At 41.6% G+C, this 19,354-nt stretch overlaps 1 long non-coding RNA gene across 1 annotated transcript; it reads right to left on the bottom strand.

Moving 5' to 3' along the window:
- Positions 1 to 829: 829 nt before the first annotated feature.
- LOC104973384 (uncharacterized) lies at positions 830 to 18,224 on the bottom strand. The gene is made up of 4 exons (XR_809783.4): positions 17,879 to 18,224; positions 7,487 to 7,541; positions 4,902 to 5,016; positions 830 to 1,870 (listed from the first exon to the last, which is right to left on the bottom strand). It is a non-coding gene; the product is annotated as an uncharacterized lncRNA (long non-coding RNA).
- Between the last annotated feature and the right edge of the window lie 1,130 nt (positions 18,225 to 19,354).

Here is a 19,354-nt window from a genome sequence, read left to right as displayed (position 1 = left end):
TAAGAAACTAACCATATAAATATGGGAACCTGGGAATAGTATGGAGTGAGTTAGGATTCAGGATAGTGAAGGTTTTATGAGGTACGGAAGGAAGGGATTCAGAGCCCCAGTGAAAAGAAGAACATAAATAAAGAGAGAAATTCCTTTTCCTGATAACAGAGGGAAGTGGAGAAAATAGACTTGGGGAGAGTGTTCTGGGAGACTATGACAGCTGGCTTGGGTCTTGGGCAAAAGGAGAGATTTTCAAGAGGATTAGCCCCATCCCCCCGTGCCTGAGTTTCCTCCTGTCTACAATGAAGCCTAAATGGCACCCACTTCATACTGTAGTTGTGATGATTAAACCTGTTCATGTGTAAAGAGGATAAGAACTGTAACTGATACAAAGTAACCTCTCAATGCATGTTAGTTTTTATTATTCAGTTCCATAGCTTTCCACATCTGCAAAATAATTCTTTCTGCCTAACAATTAATGGCTAGATAGAAGAGTGTTACCATTGACAAATTATTCTAGTGAAAACTATCCCACTTGTTTTTCTGCACAATTCAATTTAGATGCCAAGCAACATCATTTTCATATTGTACAGATGAGGAAACTAAGCTTTCAAACCAACTTGTCACATTTCTTGCAGCACAGTCACAGTCCAAACTCAAGTGTTCTGAACCTCAAGTTCTATTGTCTGGGCACTAAACTCCCTTTCTGAATATAGGAGAACTTCTGAACAGATCTTCACACTCCCCACAAAATTTCTGCCTCTGTCTGTCAGAGGCAGAAGGATGATTTCCTTAGTTCTAGCCCTTCTTGAGGGAAAGAATTCGGTCAAGAGGTATAGAGCAGTTTTAAGTAGCAAGAGTTTGATTAACAAAAGCAGAAGTATGTTCCTAATAAAAAATGAGAGTGGGCTGCCTGGAAACTAGAAGTGGCCCTGCAATGTGATAGGGTTGTGTTTTTTAGAGTGGTGGTCCCTCCCTCTGTCATGCATTACTTGACAGACAAATTGATTGACAGCTTTAGGTTATATAACTTTTCTCCTAATGCTCAGGCACTTACCCATAAGCACCCAAGCAAAATCCATAGGTTAGAGGGTGGGGAGAGGAGGGAATCACAATGCTAATTTATTACAAATACAGCATAATGAACTTTGGGTTACCTTGAGTCACCTTTGAGGTCTTAGTGCACCTGCACACCTTTGAGGTCTTAGTGCACCTGCACACCTTTGAGGTCTTAGTGCACCTGCACCAACCTGGGCTGGTGGTTTTATCTTGCTTCGTCCGGATAAGGCTGGAAACTTTGTGGTGGTTCTTGACCACAAAAGGGAGGATCTCGGGATGTGTTCTGATCATCCAGTGTGGGAGGGAAAGACTAACCATCCAGGATGGAGCAGGACCCATTCATGTCTGACCAGCTACCTAACACTATGACTAATTGTCGTCACCATCAGACCAAAGATTTTTAAACAACTCAACTTCAGTAAATAAGTCCTTCATGTCCCTTGCCTGTTTCTAAAAGAATGTAAAAAGAGAGCCCTTCATATGATCAAAATGTGGTAGTCCAAACTCTGAAGTATCATGCCCACCTTCAAGGCAAGAATAAGGGAGGAAATGACAGAAGCGCCACCTGCTGTTTTAAACAGTAAAACAAAAGCTTCCCTGAAGTTCACATAGCATCTTTATTTACAACAGAACGAGGTCACACGACCTAATCTTCACGACCTAGGGCTGGGCACATGGTCATCCCAAGCAGTCAGATCATCCCACACTGGCGATAAGAAGAGGGAATGAATATTGGGCAAACAGTTAACAGTGCCAGCAGCAAGGTTACAGGATTCCCCAAATTGGCAGAAGGAGGAGAGCCAGGTTCAACAGAAGTAACCTGTAAGAGAACAAGAAATGAGGACAATAATACACTGACAACCAGGTCTTATCAAGAAATGAGGTTATTCTAAGAACTTGGAGAGACGGCAGGGTTGTCCCATTAATATTTAATTTCTTGCTAACACAAGTTTGAAGCTACACTTAATTTTATTTGTGAAATAGAATAGCATGAGCTTTTCATAGGAATACCAGATATCTGAGAGAACTGAACATCACCAAAGAACATGACGCTTGGGCTGCATACCCAACTGTCTTTATATGGACATCTGTGTGATCCTGGGAAATCACCTTATGACTGGTATCCTTATGAAAAGAGGAAATTTGGACTCAGAGACACACATGGGGAGATCACCATGTGAAGACAAAGGCAGAGATTTCGGTGGTGCATTTAAAAGCCGAAGATTGCCAGCAAACCCCCAGAAGTGGGACTTCCCTGGTTGTCCAATGACTAAGACTCCAAGCTCCCAAGGCAGGGGACCCGAGTTCAATCCCTGGTCAGGGAACTAGATCCCACATGCTGCAACTAAGAATTCACATGCTGCAACAAAGATCAAAGATCCCGTGTGCCACAACTGAAATCCAACACAGCCAAATACATAAATAAAACCACTTCAAGTAATCATTAAAAACAAATGAACTAACAAAAACAAAAGCTGAGGAGACATTCTCCCTGGAACAGAATCTTCCTCTTTACCCTCAGTGGCTTCCCTGGTGGCTCAGTGGTAAAGAACCCACATGTCAATTCAGGAGACATGGGATCAATCCCTGGATCAGGAAGATCTCTTGGACAAGGAAATGGCAATACACTCCAGTATTCTAGCCTGGGAAATCCCATGGACAGAGAAGCCCAGTGGGCTACAGCCCATGGGGTCACAAAGAGTCGGACACGGCTGAGCACACACATTCAACCCTCAGTAGCAACCAACCCTGCTGACCCCTCGTGCTTGGGCTTCTCACCTCCAGAACTGTTTTTTAAGCCAGACAATCTGTGATGCTTTGATACAGCAGCCCCAAGGAACAAATCCGCCTATATTTGAAGCTTTGGGACCAACAAAAAAGCAGTAATTTCACTCAGTTCAGCCTACATACTGGAGACAGAAATGGCAAACCACTCCAGTATTCTTGCCTAGAGAATCCTGTGGACGGAGGAAACTGATGGGCTGCTGTCCATAGGGTTGCACATAGTCGGACACGACTGAATCGACTTAGCAGTAGCACCAGCAACCTACATAGAAGAAAAGAGACTGTTGGATTCTCCCTCTCCTCACCCCCAGCAGAGCCAGGCTTTAGTCTCTGGAGAAAGACAGGAGGTACTTCCAAACTCTTGTATGTTTGAGTTACAAACATACAATCTGAACTCAAGCAGATTAAAGATAAACAACTGCTATTTTAGCTGGTGGCGATTCATTTCATGATTTCGTGAATCTCAGCAGCGGCTATGTGGCAGGGAGAGGCTGGAGGAAGTATAGGCGTCTGAGAGGAAGACCAATTTGAGTCAAGATTGACAAGCCCAAGACGTTTGGTGAGTATAAATAACTGTCGGGGAGAGGGGATGATGCCTGAGGAGGCTACAGAGTCTCCAATTTGTAATTCTGAAGAGCACTCCTCCTCGATTTCACATGCCTCGACTGCACTGGCCAAGTTTAAATGGTAAACTTAAGAATCAGAGTCTATGAAAAGATAAGCCACAAACTGTGAGAAAATATTTTCAAATCACATATCGAATAATCAACTCGTATCCAAAAATACATAAAGAACTTTCAACACACTATAATAAGAAAACAAACAATTCAGCTTTTTAAAACATTGGCAAAAAATTTGAACAGGTATCTCACCAAAGATATATGAATTTCAAATAAACGAAAAGATGCTCTGCATCATTAGTCATTAGGGAAATGCAAAGCAAAACCATAATATATCACTTCACAACTACTAGAGTGACTAAATTGGTTTTTTGTCTTTTCTTTGTAATTGAAGTGTAGTTGATTTACAATGCTGTGTTAGTTTCAGGTATAAAGGAAAGTGATTCAGTTATACATATACTGCTGCTGCTGCTAAGTCGCTTCAGTCGTGTCCGACTCTGTGCAACCCCATAGACGGCCGCCCAGCAGGCTCCCCCGTCCCTGGGATTCTCCAGGCAAGAACACTGGAGTGGGTTGCCATTTCCTTCTCCAATGCATGAAAGTGAAAAGTGAAAAGTGAAAGTGAAGTCACTCAGTCGTGTCTGACTCTTAGCGACCCCCTGGACTGCAGCCCACCAGGCTCCTCTGTCCATGGGATTTTCCAGCCAAGAGTACTGGAGTGGGGTGCCATTGCCTTCTCCCTATACATATACATGTATATATAAATCCATTCTTTTTCACATTCTTTTCCATCATCAGTTATTACAAAATACTGAGTGTAGTTCCCTGTGCAATACAGTAAGCCCTTGTTGTTTATCTATTTTATATACAGTACTGTGTATATATTAATCTCAAACTCCTAATTTATCTCTCCCCCCTTTCCCTTTGGTAACCATAAATTTATTTTCTATGTTCGTGGATCTACTTCTGTTTTTTTAAATAAGTTCATTTGTATCTTTTTTTTAGATTCTACATATAAACAATATCATATGATATTTGTCTTTGTCTCACTTCACTTAGTATGATAATCTCTAGGTTCATCCATATTACAACAAATGACATTACTTCATTCTTTTTATGGTTGAGTGATATTCAATTGTGTGTATGCACCACATCTTCTTTATCCATTTATCTGTCAATGGACATTTAGGTTGCTTCCATGTCTTGGCTATTGTAAATAGTGCTGTTATGAACACTGGGGTACATGTGTCTTTTCAAATTACAGTTTTCTCCAGATATATGCCCAGGAGTGGCGTGGCTAAAATTTAAAAGACCAATCATATCAAGTGTTGGGCAAGATATAAAGCAATTAGAACTCTCATACACTTCTGGGAGGAATGTTCAAATGGTGCAACTCCTTTGCAAAATAAATTCAGCAATTTCTTAAAAAGCTAAATATGTACTGACCTAACAATGCAGCATTCCACTCCTAGGTATATCCTCGAGATGAAAGAAAGCATATGTCCACACAAAGACTTGTTCACGAATGTTCATTGAAGCTCTTATTCATAATAGCAAAAACCTGAAAGCAACCCAAATGTCCATCAACAGCTGAACACATAAACAATTTGTTACATAGCTAATCAATGGATACAACTTATAAATAAACCATTAATACATAATTAATACATTAAGCAATAAACCATTAATACATGCAACTAGATGGATAAATCTCAAAATGATTATGCTGAGTAAAAGTAGTCCAACAAAAAAGGGAACATACTGTATTAATCAGCTTGAATAAGACTCTAAAAAATGCAAACTCATCTGTAGTAACAGAAAGCAGATCCATAGTTGCCTAGGGATGAAAAGGGACTGGGGAGGGGTAAGAGGAAGTGATTATAAAGGGACATGAAGAAACTTTTGCTGGTGATAAATAATGTTCATCATCTAAACCATGGTGATGGTTTCAAGGGGTATTTATTATATCAAAACTTATCAAATGTTACCTTTTAACTCTATACAGCTTATTGTATAATATAGCTTCCCAGGTTGTGCCAGTGGTAAAAAATCCACCTGCCAATGCAGGAGACTCAAGAGACATGAGTTCAAACCCTGGATCAGGAAGATCCCCTGGAGGAGAAAATGGCAACCCACTCCAGTATTCTTGCCTGGAAAATGCCATGAATAGAGGAGACTGCTGGGCTACAGTCCATGGATCACAGAGTCAGACACGACAGCAGGTATGCCAATGCCTACTACATGTTATTCCACAATAAAGCTGTTTTTTCTTTTTTTAAGCTAAGAAAAAAAGAATTATATTAAACTGAGATTTTTACGTTTACCCTTTGCTTCTTTAAAAAAAAATATTTTGGAGTGCTTTAAAACAAAAGACACATAGAAAAATGATTAGATCACAACTAAGCCATTATAGGAAGGACTCACATTACTGGTAATTTTGTTAACCACCCGAGGTTATATTTATTGCAAATAAGCATTATTGTATTTGGTTTTGAGGAGGACAGGAGGACAGGCAATGTAATGGGGTGCTCAGTACTCATTAGCTCACAAATGGAAGCATACCAATTATTCAAGAGAGATTCACTCTTGTATTCTGAAAGAAATTTATCCCATGGAGCTTTAGGATGGTCATTGAACAATTTAATGAGCAATTCCTCTAACAGCAATTCCATACTAACAGCCAAAACCATCTTATGTAGTTATTTCCTCAGTTCAGACAAGAACATATCATTAGGACTAAACCAATTGGAGCTAAATCAATATGGTCAGCGAGCATTCTTATCTTCTAGGGCTTCACTGGCAGCTCAGATGGTAAAGAATCAGCCTGCAATTCAGGAGACCTGGGTTCAAGCCCTGGGTCAGGAATATCCCCTGGAGGAGGGCATGGCAATCAGCTCCAGTATTCTTGCCTGGAGAATTCCATGGACAGAGGAGCCTGGCGAGTTGCAGTACATGGGGTCGCAAAGAGTCAAACACAACTGAGCAAGTAAATTTTTCTATGTATAAGAGCACAGTTATAGCCTCACATAGTTAGTTACACAGATAAACTATGCCCTGAGTCTCCAGCCCTCACCTGCTGCTAGATATAGAGTCCAAGAAAACTTTATCTTGTTACCTGCCAATGTACATGATCTCAGCACTTTGACAAATCCACTGATCTCCCAGCCTGTCTACCAGAGAGGCAGACCCTCATCCTATTGTGGCACAAGGCTCTGCAGGATGCTCACTAGGGCACTTACATTGCTGCCTCTCCAGCCTACAAGAGGCCTCAGTATGTGACGAAAAGGGGCCTACCTCCCATTATGTCATATGTCACGCTGTATTGCCAGTTCTGCTGGGACCGAATGCTTCATAGAGCTTTCACTGGAAAAGCACTTTATTTCTGCTCACAGTCCTCTCTCTCCCAAGGTTTGAGACTTGCAACCACGTCACTAGGGAAGGGACAGAGTGAAGTGAGTACCTGGGTGTACCTGACTCCTTCCACTCTCAGAATGGGATCTTTCCTAAGAGGCTACTCGCCGCACCTCCAAGTGTACCTAGGTTAGGTTTATCTGACTCAGTCTCTGTGAATGGCTGTGCTGTGTGCTCAGTCATTTCTGACTCTTTGTGACCCCATGGATTGTAGCCCACCAGCCTCCTCTGTCCATGGAATTCTCCAGGCAAGAATACTGGAGCGGGTTGCCATTCCCTTCTCCAGGGGATCTTCCTGACCCAGAATTCAAACCTGAGTCTCCTGCATTGCAGGCAGATTCTTTGTTGTCTGAGCCACCAGGGAAGCTGTGAATGGCTGGCCATCTTTAAATCCATGTAGTTGACACAATGAGCATCAGTTCTCAAACTTTCCCATATGTTACAATCACCTGGGAACGTTTGAAAAATCACAATGTCCAAGATACATAACAATCTCCAAGTGATTCCAGTGTACAGCCAAGTTTAAGGACTTGTGTGGTCCAGAAAGAAACTGAAGTTCAGGCTACAAACGCATCAAAAATTCTATCTCCCAAGATAAATGGAATTGAGAGTTAACTTACTTTGGATGGCTGTCTCCTCATCTTTGGTCTTCTGCCTTCGCTACAAATTCATCATCTAGAAGTAGGGAAGCAGAGGAATATTTAATAGAAAGAGAAATACAAATTTGAAAGTTAAAATCAGGAACTGTGAAAAGTCCCAGTACAATCAGAAGAACAAATCTTATGCTTGGGTAAAACACATACCAGGAGTCACCTACTCCCTCCTTTGCTCTCTGCTGTTTGTTGTACTAAAATGATAAGTTCTATAAAGGAAGCATATTTTAGACTAAGCCTTTCCAGGCAGCCTTCTACATTTTCTGTTTAAATGACAGCACTTAGGTTGATGTATGAATTTCAAAGAGGCAAAGTCCAAGCTCATCTCAGGTTTACTTAGGCATTATTATTCAAGAAGCTCTTTCTGAGCTCTATTCAAGGGTATCTGTAAGCTGTTTCAAAGACCAGGGACCCCTACTGTAATAAACAAGTCATTTACACAGGGGAAATGAAAAATCTGCCATGTCTGCCAAATGAAGGCAGACATACCTGAGCAAAGAAGGATTGATGAAGCGAGATTACAGAAAGCTGAAAGCTGGGTTAAAATGCATCAGATTTGCCAAATGATGGAGAATATACCAACAACCACTGGGGATGGATATTAGGCCCTAGATCATGTGGAACTGATTTTTTTTTTTTTTAAAGAAAGCAGAACATAACGAAAACTCTAAGATTTGGGCAAATTATGACCTGGGGATCTCAAACACCTGCTACATCCTGGTGAAGGATGATGCATGGCATTTCTTGTGCCTCCTTTCCAGGAATCTGAACAGCACAGGTGTCAATTCTGCTTAAATATATACAGGTGTCCTGTACACTGCAGGCATTGGCAGCCCAGTTCTTTCCTCGTCATCTGGGAGAACAGCCCTGCATGTTCTGATACACAGACAGTGGTCACCAGCAGGCACTAGCAAAGCCTCTTGTCAAGGGCTGTGACAACCCAGCTGTTCTGTGACCCTCTCATAGGGGCCTATCCCAGATCATGGAACTTTCAGCTTCATGTTCATTTATTTTATTTAACAATCACTTGCAGAGCACTTATTCTGTGCCAGAAACAACTTCAAGCCCCTATCAATATGATTTCATTCAGTGCTTCCCAACAGCTTACCCTCTAAGAGCATAATATTCCCATGATCACAACGCCACAGATGCTGAGAAGCTGAGTAATGTGTTCATGACTCACGGAGAAATGGCGAGGGCAGGATGTGAACATAAGCTAACTTCTGGTTTCAGACTATTTTCCAAAGAGTGTTCAATGCTGTCTTTTTTATTAACTCTGTGACCTGATCATGTCTTGTTCTATCACTGTTGTCTGACTGCTTATGAACAGGTCTGTGCTGCTTAAAGGTCTTTAAAATAAACATAAACCTAGATAGCCTATTAAAAAGAAGAGACATCACTTTGCCAACAAAGATCCGTGTAGTCAAACTATGGATTTTCCAGTAATCATGTACAGATGTGAGAGTTGGACCATAAAGAGGGGTGAGCACCGAAGAACTGATGCTTTTGGACTATGGTGCTGGAGAAGATTCTTGAGAGTCCCTTGGACTGCAAGGAGATCCAACCAATCATTCCTAAAGGAAACCAACCCTGAATATTCATTAGATGGACTAAAGCTGAAGCTCCAACTTTGGCTACCTGATGCAAAGAGCTTACTCATTGGAAAAGAACTTGATGCTGGGAAGACTGAGGGCAAGAGGAGAAGAGGAAGGCAGAAGATAAGATGGTTGGATAGCATCACTGACTCAGTGGACATGAGTTTGAGCAAACTCCAGGAGAGAGTGAAGGGAGCCTGGTGTGCCTCAGTCCAAGGGGTCACAAAGAGTCAGACATGACTTAGCAACTAAACAAAAGCAACAAAATGAACACAAAGGATAAATGGGGGAGGGTGGTATTATTCCTTTTAGACCTTTAGCCAAATGTTAAAAACTGTGGTTACCAAACTTTGGCATATCCCCTGGAGAGCTTGTTTGGACACAAGTTGTTCCACTTCTTGAGTTTCTGAGTCAGGTGGTCTGAGTAGGGCACAAGAATGTACATCAAGCTCCTGGGTGATGTTGAAGCTGACCCTCTGAGGACCACACTTTGAGAACCACTGGTCTAGAGACTATACCAGTAGAGAAACATTAGGCTATTAGACTTTGGCTATTAAAGAAATTCATCCAAAGTCATTTTCATGTCATTGGGAAGAAGGGCCCTCTCTCTTGAAGAGAAAAAGCAGAACCAAAGAGTACACTTGTGATTGTGTGAAGACTGAGAGGGAAGATACATAGTCTTAGATTTTATGTCTCTAAGGAGAAAAAGAAAAGACTAAAATTAGTAAGTACAAATTGGGAGAGCAGGATTGACATATATACACACCTTCTGTAAAATAGCTAGCTATCGGGAACCTGCTGTGTAGCACAGGGAGCTCAATTCACTGCTCCGTGATGGCATAGAAGGATGGGATAGTGGCAGGGGTAATGGGGAGATGAGATCCCCAAGGGAGGGAATATATGTATGCATATAACTGATTCACTTCTTTGTACAGCAGAAACTAACACAACATTGTAAAGCAATTATACTTCAAATAATAATAATGAGTAAACCTAAAAGAAGTTTCAAGATCCCCTGAAACTGGCAGGCTGGGCTCTAGGAGCCTGGGGATTGCTGGGAAAAGGTGAGAACTGACCACAGCACCTTGTGGCCTCATGACATTGACTGCACTGAAAGGAGAGTGAAGTTCTCCTGAGGCATTTGAATCTTTTTACATGCATCCCCATATGTCACCTTGTTCAAGTAACTAGTATATTGTAATGATTAGCTGTCACATCTTTATTTTAATAAAAAGATATATTCAGCTTCCCTGGTGGCTCAGATGGTAATGCGTCTGCCTACAATGCGGACACCCAGGTTTGATCCCTGGGTTGGGAAGATCTCCTGGAGAAGGAAATGGCAACCCACTCTAGTACTCTTGCCTGGAGAATCCCACGGACGGAGGAGCCTGGTAGGCTACAGTCCATGGGGTCACAAAGAGTTGGACACGACTGAGAGACTGATCTGATCTGATCTGATATATACAATATAAATGACAAGAATGTATGCTACATTTAGTCTGTCATCAATTAAACAGTATTTTCTGGAATTGTGCCATATGCTTATCACTGTTCTAAGGACCGAAGTGACACCAACCAAGTATAAAACACAGCCTTTGCCCCGTGTAAAATTCACAGTTCAGCTGGGAAGGTGAGTCACTCTCACTGAGACAGAAAAAAGGCAAATGAATATCAGATGTGAGAGTGACGTTATTTATGATGTAGAAAATAATACCTTTGACTTCCCTAATGCCTCAGTGGATGAAGAATTCACCTGCAATGCAAGAGACACAGGAGACGTGGGTTCAATCCCTGGGTCGGAAATATCCCTTGGAGGAGGAAATGGCAACCTACTGCAGTATTTTTCCCCAGGAAATCCCATGAACACAGGAGTCTGGAGGGCTGCAGCCCATGGGGTCACAAGAGTCAGACACAACTGAGCAACTAAGTACAGCACATGTACTTTTTCTTTATAGTAATATATATTATTATTTTATCCACTTATTCAACACATATGAGTTGGGACAAGTACTCTGTTGAACCATGGAATAGTAAAACATGCTTCTTGCCATTAAGAAGCTCAAAGTCTACAGAAGAAAGACACTTCAACATGCATTTACCAAACAAATATGATCAAACCATAAGCAGGAACAGAAACATGGGCAGAATGTTATTAAAACAGAAAGGAAGATGTGGCTTAGCTTCCTAGGCTCAGAGAGTCTTTAAAGTTTCATACAGAAGGTAATCCTGAACTGAAGCATGAAAGGTGAGTTGGAAATTGTCAAGTATACAAGTTGTACACTAGAAAGAATTCCACATCTCACATGGAGGGTCCCATGAGCAAGGCAGATTTCACAACTGCTACAGAGATCATGTGGCCAGGGCACGTGCCGTATGAGGGATTTGCAAGAGAGGAAGTCACCTGTCAGCATGATGGCGCTGGCATGCCATAGGAAGATTTAGACTTTTACCCAAAACAAAATGGAAGCCACTGAAGAGCTCTAAGCAAATGTCATATTTTAGAGTACTCTCAAAGAGAACGGACTTCCCTGGTGGCTCAGATGGTAAAGAATCTGCCTGCAATGTAGGAGACCTGGGTTCGATCCATGGGTTGGGCAGAGTCCCTGGAGAAGGGAATGCTTACCCAGCCCAGTATTCTTGCCTGGAGAATTCCATGAACAGAGGAACCCAGTGGGCTACAGTTCATGGGTTCACAAAGAGTCAGACACAACTGAGTGACTAACACACACACAAAGAGAATAGGGGCAGCAGAGGATGAGATGTTTGGATAGCATCACCAACTCAATGGACATGAGTTTGAATAAACTCAAGGAGACAGGGAAGGACAGGTAAGCCTGGCAGGCTGCAGTCCAAGGGCATGCGAAGAGTCACACGTGACTTAGTGACTGAACAACAACAGCAAAGAGAATCGAGAGTGGCGATGAAGAGAGAGAATACTGCAGTAATTGATGTGTAAAATGGTGAAGACCTGAATTCAGAGAGGAGGAGGGGGAAAGAGGCAAATGATAGAGCTAATTAAGAACATAGACTTGGCACTCAAAGCCCCTCTGAACATAGCTCAAGAAGGGGAAGTAAAAACTAACAACATTGAGAGAAAACCTTTGATACGTGTAAAGGAAAAAATAATTGAATAAGGAAAACAGGAAAATTTAATCCAAAAGAAAACAGAAGAAAAAATGTGACAAATGAAAAGCAAAACTTAAGATTTGCAAAATGAATCCAAATATATTAATAATTATGATAAATATAACTAAACTAAATTCTGAAGTTGAAAGACAAATATTTTCAGATTAGATTTTAAAAATCCAACTAAATGTCATTCACAAAGAAATGCTTAAAAGCATCAGTACTCTGGGAGAACAAGACGGCAGAGGAGTAGGTGGACGTGGAGTACATCTCTCTCCACAGATACATCAGGAATACACCTTCAGACACAGAAGTGCATGCAGAACACCAGCTGAGAGTGGACAGGAGTACCTGACCAGAGGAAAAGAATATATAGAACCACACAAAACTCAGTAGGATGAAGGAACTAGGGGGAAAAACAGGAGTGTTAGTAGGACTGGACCTAACCTCAGCGGGTGGGGGAACTGAAGCAGGGGTCCGATCCACACATTGGGGCAATTCTCTGAGGCAGAGGAGAAGCATTTAAGGCTGAGAGTGAAACACCTGACCTGTTGCAGCCTAAGTGGAATGAAAATCAGACAGTCCTTGCCACAGCCAGACATACCCCAGACAGGGATGAAGGTCCCCTGGAAGGTGCAGTGGCTGGAGTTTGGGGAGTGTGGAGTGATCCCAGGGCGAGGGCTGCTATTGACTGTGGAGGGACGGATGGTGGGGATGTGAGGGAGGAGACTGTGATGGGAAATGCCTGTGGAGGAAAGCCGGGCAGCCATGGAAGCAAGGCGATACTGCTGAGTCACGTAGCGGGTGGAGCCATCACCACAGCCTCTCTCTCCCCACAGGGCAGCTGAACAATAGAGAGGCTGGATGAACAATAGTTAGGCTGACCTATCAAATGCCTGAGGCACTGAAATACAGAGCAGGACCCCACCCAGGATACCCCTTAAGTGACTGATGCACTGATCTCCAGAGTAGGACCCCAGCTAGGGGGCCCCTTTTTGTTCCTGAAGCACCTGTATAACAGAGAAGGACCCCAGGTAAGGGAGCCCTCTAAGTTCCTGAATGGGCAGAGCTACGGAGAAAGACTGGCCAAAGAGGCCTTCTGATTGCCAGCTACAAGAGGCTCGAAAAAGGACTCTGATGGGCCATAGCTTCTGTGGTGGAGGCAGTCTATGTCCTTGCACATTTGTCATCGCCACAGTCCCTGCAAGCCAAGCAGCTGTGCCACCTTCATGCTCAACTCTCACTGGGGCAGAGCTGCCACAGGCAAAAAAAGTCTTGCATCTATACATGCAGTATTGCTTTCAGTTCAGTTCAGTTCAGTTCAGTTGCTCAGTCGTGTCCGACTCTTTGTGACCCCATGAATCACAGCACGCCAGGCCTCCCTGTCCATCACAAACTCCCGGAGTTCACTCAGACTCACGTCCATCGAGTCGGTGATGCCATCCAGCCATCTCATCCTCTGTCGTCCCCTTCTCCTCCTGCCCCCAATCCCTCCCAGCATCAGAGTCTTTTCCAATGAGTCAACTCTTCGCATGAGGTGGCCAAAGTACTGGAGTTTCAGCTTTAGCATCATTCCTTCCAAAGAAATCTCAGGGCTGATCTCCTTCAGAGTGGACTGGTTGGATCTCCTTGCAGTCCAAGGGACTCTCAAGAGTCTTCTCCAATACCACAGTTCAAAAGCATCAATTCTTCGGCGCTCAGCTTTCTTCACAGTCCAACTCTCACATCCATACGTGACCACAGGAAAAACCATAGCCTTGACTAGACGAACCTGTGTTGGCAAAGTAATGTCTCTGCTTTTGAATATGCTGTCTAGGTTGGTCATAACTTTCCTTCCAAGGAGTAAGCGTCTTTTAATTTCATGGCTGCAATCACCATCCGCAGTGATTCTGGAGCCAAAAAAATAAAGTCTGACACTGTTTCCACTGTTTCCCCATCTATTTCCCATGAAGTGATGGGACCAGATGCCATGATCTTCGTTTTCTGAATGTTGAGCTTTAAGCCAACTTTTTCACTCTACACTTTCACTTTCATCAAGAGGCTCTTTAGTTCTACACTTTCTGCCATAAGGGTGGTGTCATCTGCATATCTGAGGTTATTGATATTTCTCCCAGCAATCTTGATTGCAGCTTGTGTTTCTTCCAGCCCAGCATTTCCCACGATGTACTCTGCATATAAGTTAAATAAGCAGAGTGACAATGTACAGCCTTGATGGACTCCTTTTCCTATTTGGAACCAGTCTGTTGTTCCATGTCCAGTTCTAACTCTTGCTTCCTGACCTACATACAGGTTTCTCAAGAGGCAGGTCAGGTGGTCTGGTATTCCCATCTCTTGAAGAATTTTCCACAGTTTATTGTGATTCACACAGTCAAAGGCTTTGGCATAGTCAATAAAGCAAAAATAGATGTTTTTCTGGAACTCTCTTGCTTTTTCCATGATCCAGCAGATGTTGGCAATATGATCTCTGGTTCCTCTGCCTTTTCTAAAACCAGCTTGAACATCTGGAAGTTCACGGTTCACATATTGCTGAAGCCTGGCTTGGAGAATTTTGAGCCTTTCTTTACTAGCGTGTGAGATGAGTGCAATTGTGCGGTAGTTTGAGCATTCTTTGGCATTGTCTTTCTTTGGGATTGGAATGAAAACTGACCTTTTCCAGTCCTGTGGCCACTGCTGAGTTTTCCAGATTTGCTGGCATATTGAGTGCAGCACTTTCACAGCATCATCTTTCAGGATTTGAAATAGCTCAACTGGAATTCCATCACCTCCACTAGCTTTGTTCATAGTGATGCTTTCTAAGGCCCACTTGACTTCACATTCCAGGATGTCTGGCTCTAGGTCAGTGATCACACCATCGTGATTATCTGGGTCGTGAGGATCTTTTTTGTACAGTTCTTCTGTGTATTCTTGCCACCTCTTCTTAATATCTTCTGCTTCTGTTAGGTCCGTATCATTTCTGTCCTTTATCGAGCCCATCTTTGCATGAAATGTTCCCTTGGTATCTCTAATTTTCTTGAAGAGGTCTCTAGTCTTTCCCATTCTGTTGTTTTCCTCTATTTCTTTGCATTGATGGCTGAGGAAGGCTTTCTTATCTGTCCTTGCTATTCTTTGGAACTCTGCATTCAGATGCTTATATCTTTCCCTTTCTCCTTTGCTTTTTGCTTCTCTTCTTTTCACAGCTATTTGTAAGGCCCCCCACCCCCACAGCCATTTTGCATTTTTGCATTTCTTTTCCATGGGGATGGTCTTGATCCCTGTCTCTTGTACAATGTCATGAATCTCCGTCCATAGTTCATCAGGCACTCTGTCTATGAGATCTAGTCCCTTAAATCTATTTCTCACTCCACTGTATAGTCATAAGGGATTTGATTTAGGTCATACTTGAATGGTCTAGTTGTTTTCCCTACTTTCTTCAATTTAAGTCTGAATTTGGCAATAATCCTTCAATTAAAAAAATAAATTAAAAAAAAAAAAGCATCAATACTCAGAAGAGTTGAATGTATGGACTTCCCTGGTGGTCTAGTAGTTAAGACTTTGCCTTCCAATGCAGGGGCTGTGGGTCGATCCCTAGTCAGGGAGTTAAAATAGGACATGCCTCATTGCCAAAGAACCAAAACAGAAACAATATTGTAACAAATTAAATAATTTTTTTAAGTTGAAAGTATAGGAATAGAAAAATTATAATAAGGAAAAAAAAACAAAGTGATCATAAGAATATTATTAATAGCAGACAAAACAAACACTAAGGCAAATAGTATTGTGAGAGATTAAAAAAAGTCATTAAAGATTTAATTGACAGAAAGATATAACAATCCTAAATTCATGCATCTCTGATAACAGCCTCAAAATGTATAAAGCAATATTTAAAAACAAGGAAAATCTAACAAATAGCTATTGAACTACAGAATTTTAAGAAGTTTCTCTCAGTAACTAAAAATTAAAGCTATAAGGAAAATTAGTAATCACATGAAAACATGAGGCTAGAAATTAAAAATGTAAACTGATGATATTAATAGGACACTACATTTAACAACTGTTGGCAAAATCAATCCAACATAAAAATGAGCAAGACATACATTTAGGGCATTTACAAAAAAAAATAGAAAGCATAAATGGCTAATAAACATGAGATGCCCAACCTCATTAAAAATCAAGTGCAAATTAAAACTATAATGAGATGCCATATCAGCAGTACCATGATGTCAGTGAGGATGTGACACTGGAAGAGGTCCAGTGGTGGGAGCTTAACTTGCTTCCGCCATTTTGGAGGGTGGTGTGGCATTATTGCCTGAGGTTGAACTTGCAAGCATCCCTTCATCAGCAGCCTTACTCCTATGGGAGTGTATTAGTCTGCTCAGGTTCGGTTCGGTTCAGTTCAGTCACTCAGTCGTGTCCGACTCTTTGCGACCCCATGAACCACAGCACGCCAGGCCTCCCTGTCCATCACCAACTCCCGGAGTTTACCCAAACTCATGTCCATAGAATTGGTGATGCCATCCAACCGTCTCATCCTCTGTCATCCCCTTCTCCTCCTGCCCTCAACCTTTCCCAGCATCAGGGTCTTTTCCAATGAATCAGCTCTTCACATCAAGGTCTGCTCAGGCTGCCATAACAAAAAATAGACTGGGTAGCTCAAAGAACAGAAATTGGTGGGACTAACAGAAATTGGTGAGCGAATACCATTGAAACATATACATTACCATATGTAAAATAGATAGCTAGTAGGAATTTACTGTATGATGCAGAAGGCTCTAATCTGGTGCTCTGTGACAACCTAGAGGGCAGGATGAGCTGGGAGGTGGAAGGGAAGTTCAAGAGAAAGGCTGATTCAATATGATGTATTGCAGAAACCAGCACAATATTGTAAAGTAATTATCCTCCAATTAAAAATAAATTTTTTTAAAGGAACAAAAATTTATATTCTCCCAGTTCTGGAAGCTGGAAGTCCAAGGTCAAGGTGTCAGTAGGGTCCTTCCAATCCTTCTCCACTTGGCTTTCAGACAGTCATCCTCTTGCTACCTCTTCACATGGCCTCCCCTCAGGTCACAACTCATGTCTCTCTGTGTGACCTAATCTCTTATTTAAGGAAACCAGTCAGATTGGATTAGTCACCACGCTAACAGCCTCACTTTTAGCTTAATTACTTCCTTCAAGTCCCTATCTCCAAAAATAGTCACATTTTGAAATACTGGGGGTTAAGACTTCAACTTATGTACTTTGTACAGACATAACACAGTTCAGACAAAGAGCTTCCTTGGAGAAACTCTCCCTTGTGGCACAAAGAAATGTGTAATCAGCCTTATTGCACATGTTGTAATAACATGTAACAAGATAGAAATATGGGAAAGATTAGAGTCTAAATGCTGATCATCAGAAGAGTGGTAACAAATAGAGGCATTTTAGAATAACACACTACTGTTAAAATGAACTATAGTTATATGTCAAAGTGGGTAAAAGAAATAAATATTTTTGAGTGACAAAAGCAAATTGAAAAAAAAATAAATCATGCAGAACAATACAATTTTAGTATGGATAAAATTGTAAAATATACAGAACAATGTATATTATTGAAGACATCTTTAAATATGTAAATTAAATCAAAAAGACATGATGGGAATAATAAATTCAGGGTGATACTTACATGAGGTGGGAGGATAAGGAATGCATTTTGAGGAAGCATCCACAAGGGCTTCAGCTGTGTCGATTATGTTTTTCTTCTTGAGATGAGAATCCTGGTTTTCATCGTGTTACTATGTGTATCTTTTGAATATCAAATACTTATCATAAATTGAAGTTAAAATCAAAATATAAGAATTATGCCTTTCTGTGTTCATTTTCTTGTTGTTGTTTTTCAGTAGCTAAGTCATGTCTGACTCTGTGTGACCGTATGGACCACAGCACGCCAGGCTTCCCTGTCCTTCACTACCTCCTGGAGTTTACTCAAACTCAGACTCAAGTCCACTGAGCTGGTGATGAATCATCTCATCCTCTGTCACTCCCTCCTCCTCGTGCTTTCAGTCTTTCCCAGAATCAGGGTCTTTTCCAATGAGTCAGCTCTTCACATCAGGTGGCCAAAGTATTGGAGCTTCAGCTTCAGCATCAGTTCTCCTAATGAATATTCAGGATTGATTTCCTTTAGGATTGACTGGTTTGATCTTGCTGTACAAGAGTCTTCTCCAGCACCACAATACAAAAGCATCAGTTCTTCAGAGCTCAGCCTTCTTATGCAAAGTATTTGATGCTTTTTGAGCTTTCTTTTACGTAATAAAGGGTTTAAAATTTTTTTTTTTTTTTTGTTATTTTGGTGTTCTTTTCTTTTTTTTTTTTTTTTTAAATTTTATTTTATTTTTAAACTTTACATAATTGTATTAGTTTTGACAAATATCAAAATGAATCCACCACAGGTATACATGTGTTCCCCATCCTGAACCCTCCTCCCTCCTCCCTCCCCATACCATCCCTCTGGGTCGTCCCAGTGCACTAGCCCCAAGCATCCAGTATCGTGGATCGAACCTGGACTGGCAACTAGTTTCTTACATGATATTTTACATGTTACAATGTCATTCTCCCAAATCTTCCCACCCTCTCCCTCTCCCACAGAGTCCATAAGACTGTTCTATACATCAGTGTCTCTTTTGCTGTCTCGTACACAGGGTTATTGTTACCATCTTTCTAAATTCCATATATATGCGTTAGAATACTGTATTTATGTTTTTCCTTCTGGCTTACTTCACTCTGTATAATAGGCTCCAGTTTCATCCACCTCATTAGAACTGATTCAAATGTATTCTTTTTAATGGCTGAGTAATACTCCATTGTGTATATGTACCACAGCTTTCTTATCCATTCATCTGCTGATGGACATCTAGGTTGCTTCCATGTCTTGGCTATTATAAACAGTGCTGCGATGAACATTGGGGTACACGTGTCTCTTTCCCTTCTGGTTTCCTCAGTGTGTATGCCCAGCAGTGGGGTTGCTGGATCATAAGGCAGTTCTATTTCCAGTTTTTTAAGGAATCTCCACACTGTTCTCCATAGTGGCTGTACTAGTTTGCATTCCCACCAACAGTGTAAGAGGGTTCCCTTTTCTCCACACCCTCTCCAGCATTTATTATTT

Source organism: Bos taurus, chromosome 11, assembly GCF_002263795.3.
Source record: "Bos taurus isolate L1 Dominette 01449 registration number 42190680 breed Hereford chromosome 11, ARS-UCD2.0, whole genome shotgun sequence".
In the NCBI taxonomy this organism is placed as follows: Eukaryota; Metazoa; Chordata; class Mammalia; order Artiodactyla; family Bovidae; genus Bos; species Bos taurus.
Note: the sequence above shows the minus strand (reverse complement) of the source record. Positions and strands in the feature narration are given on the sequence as shown.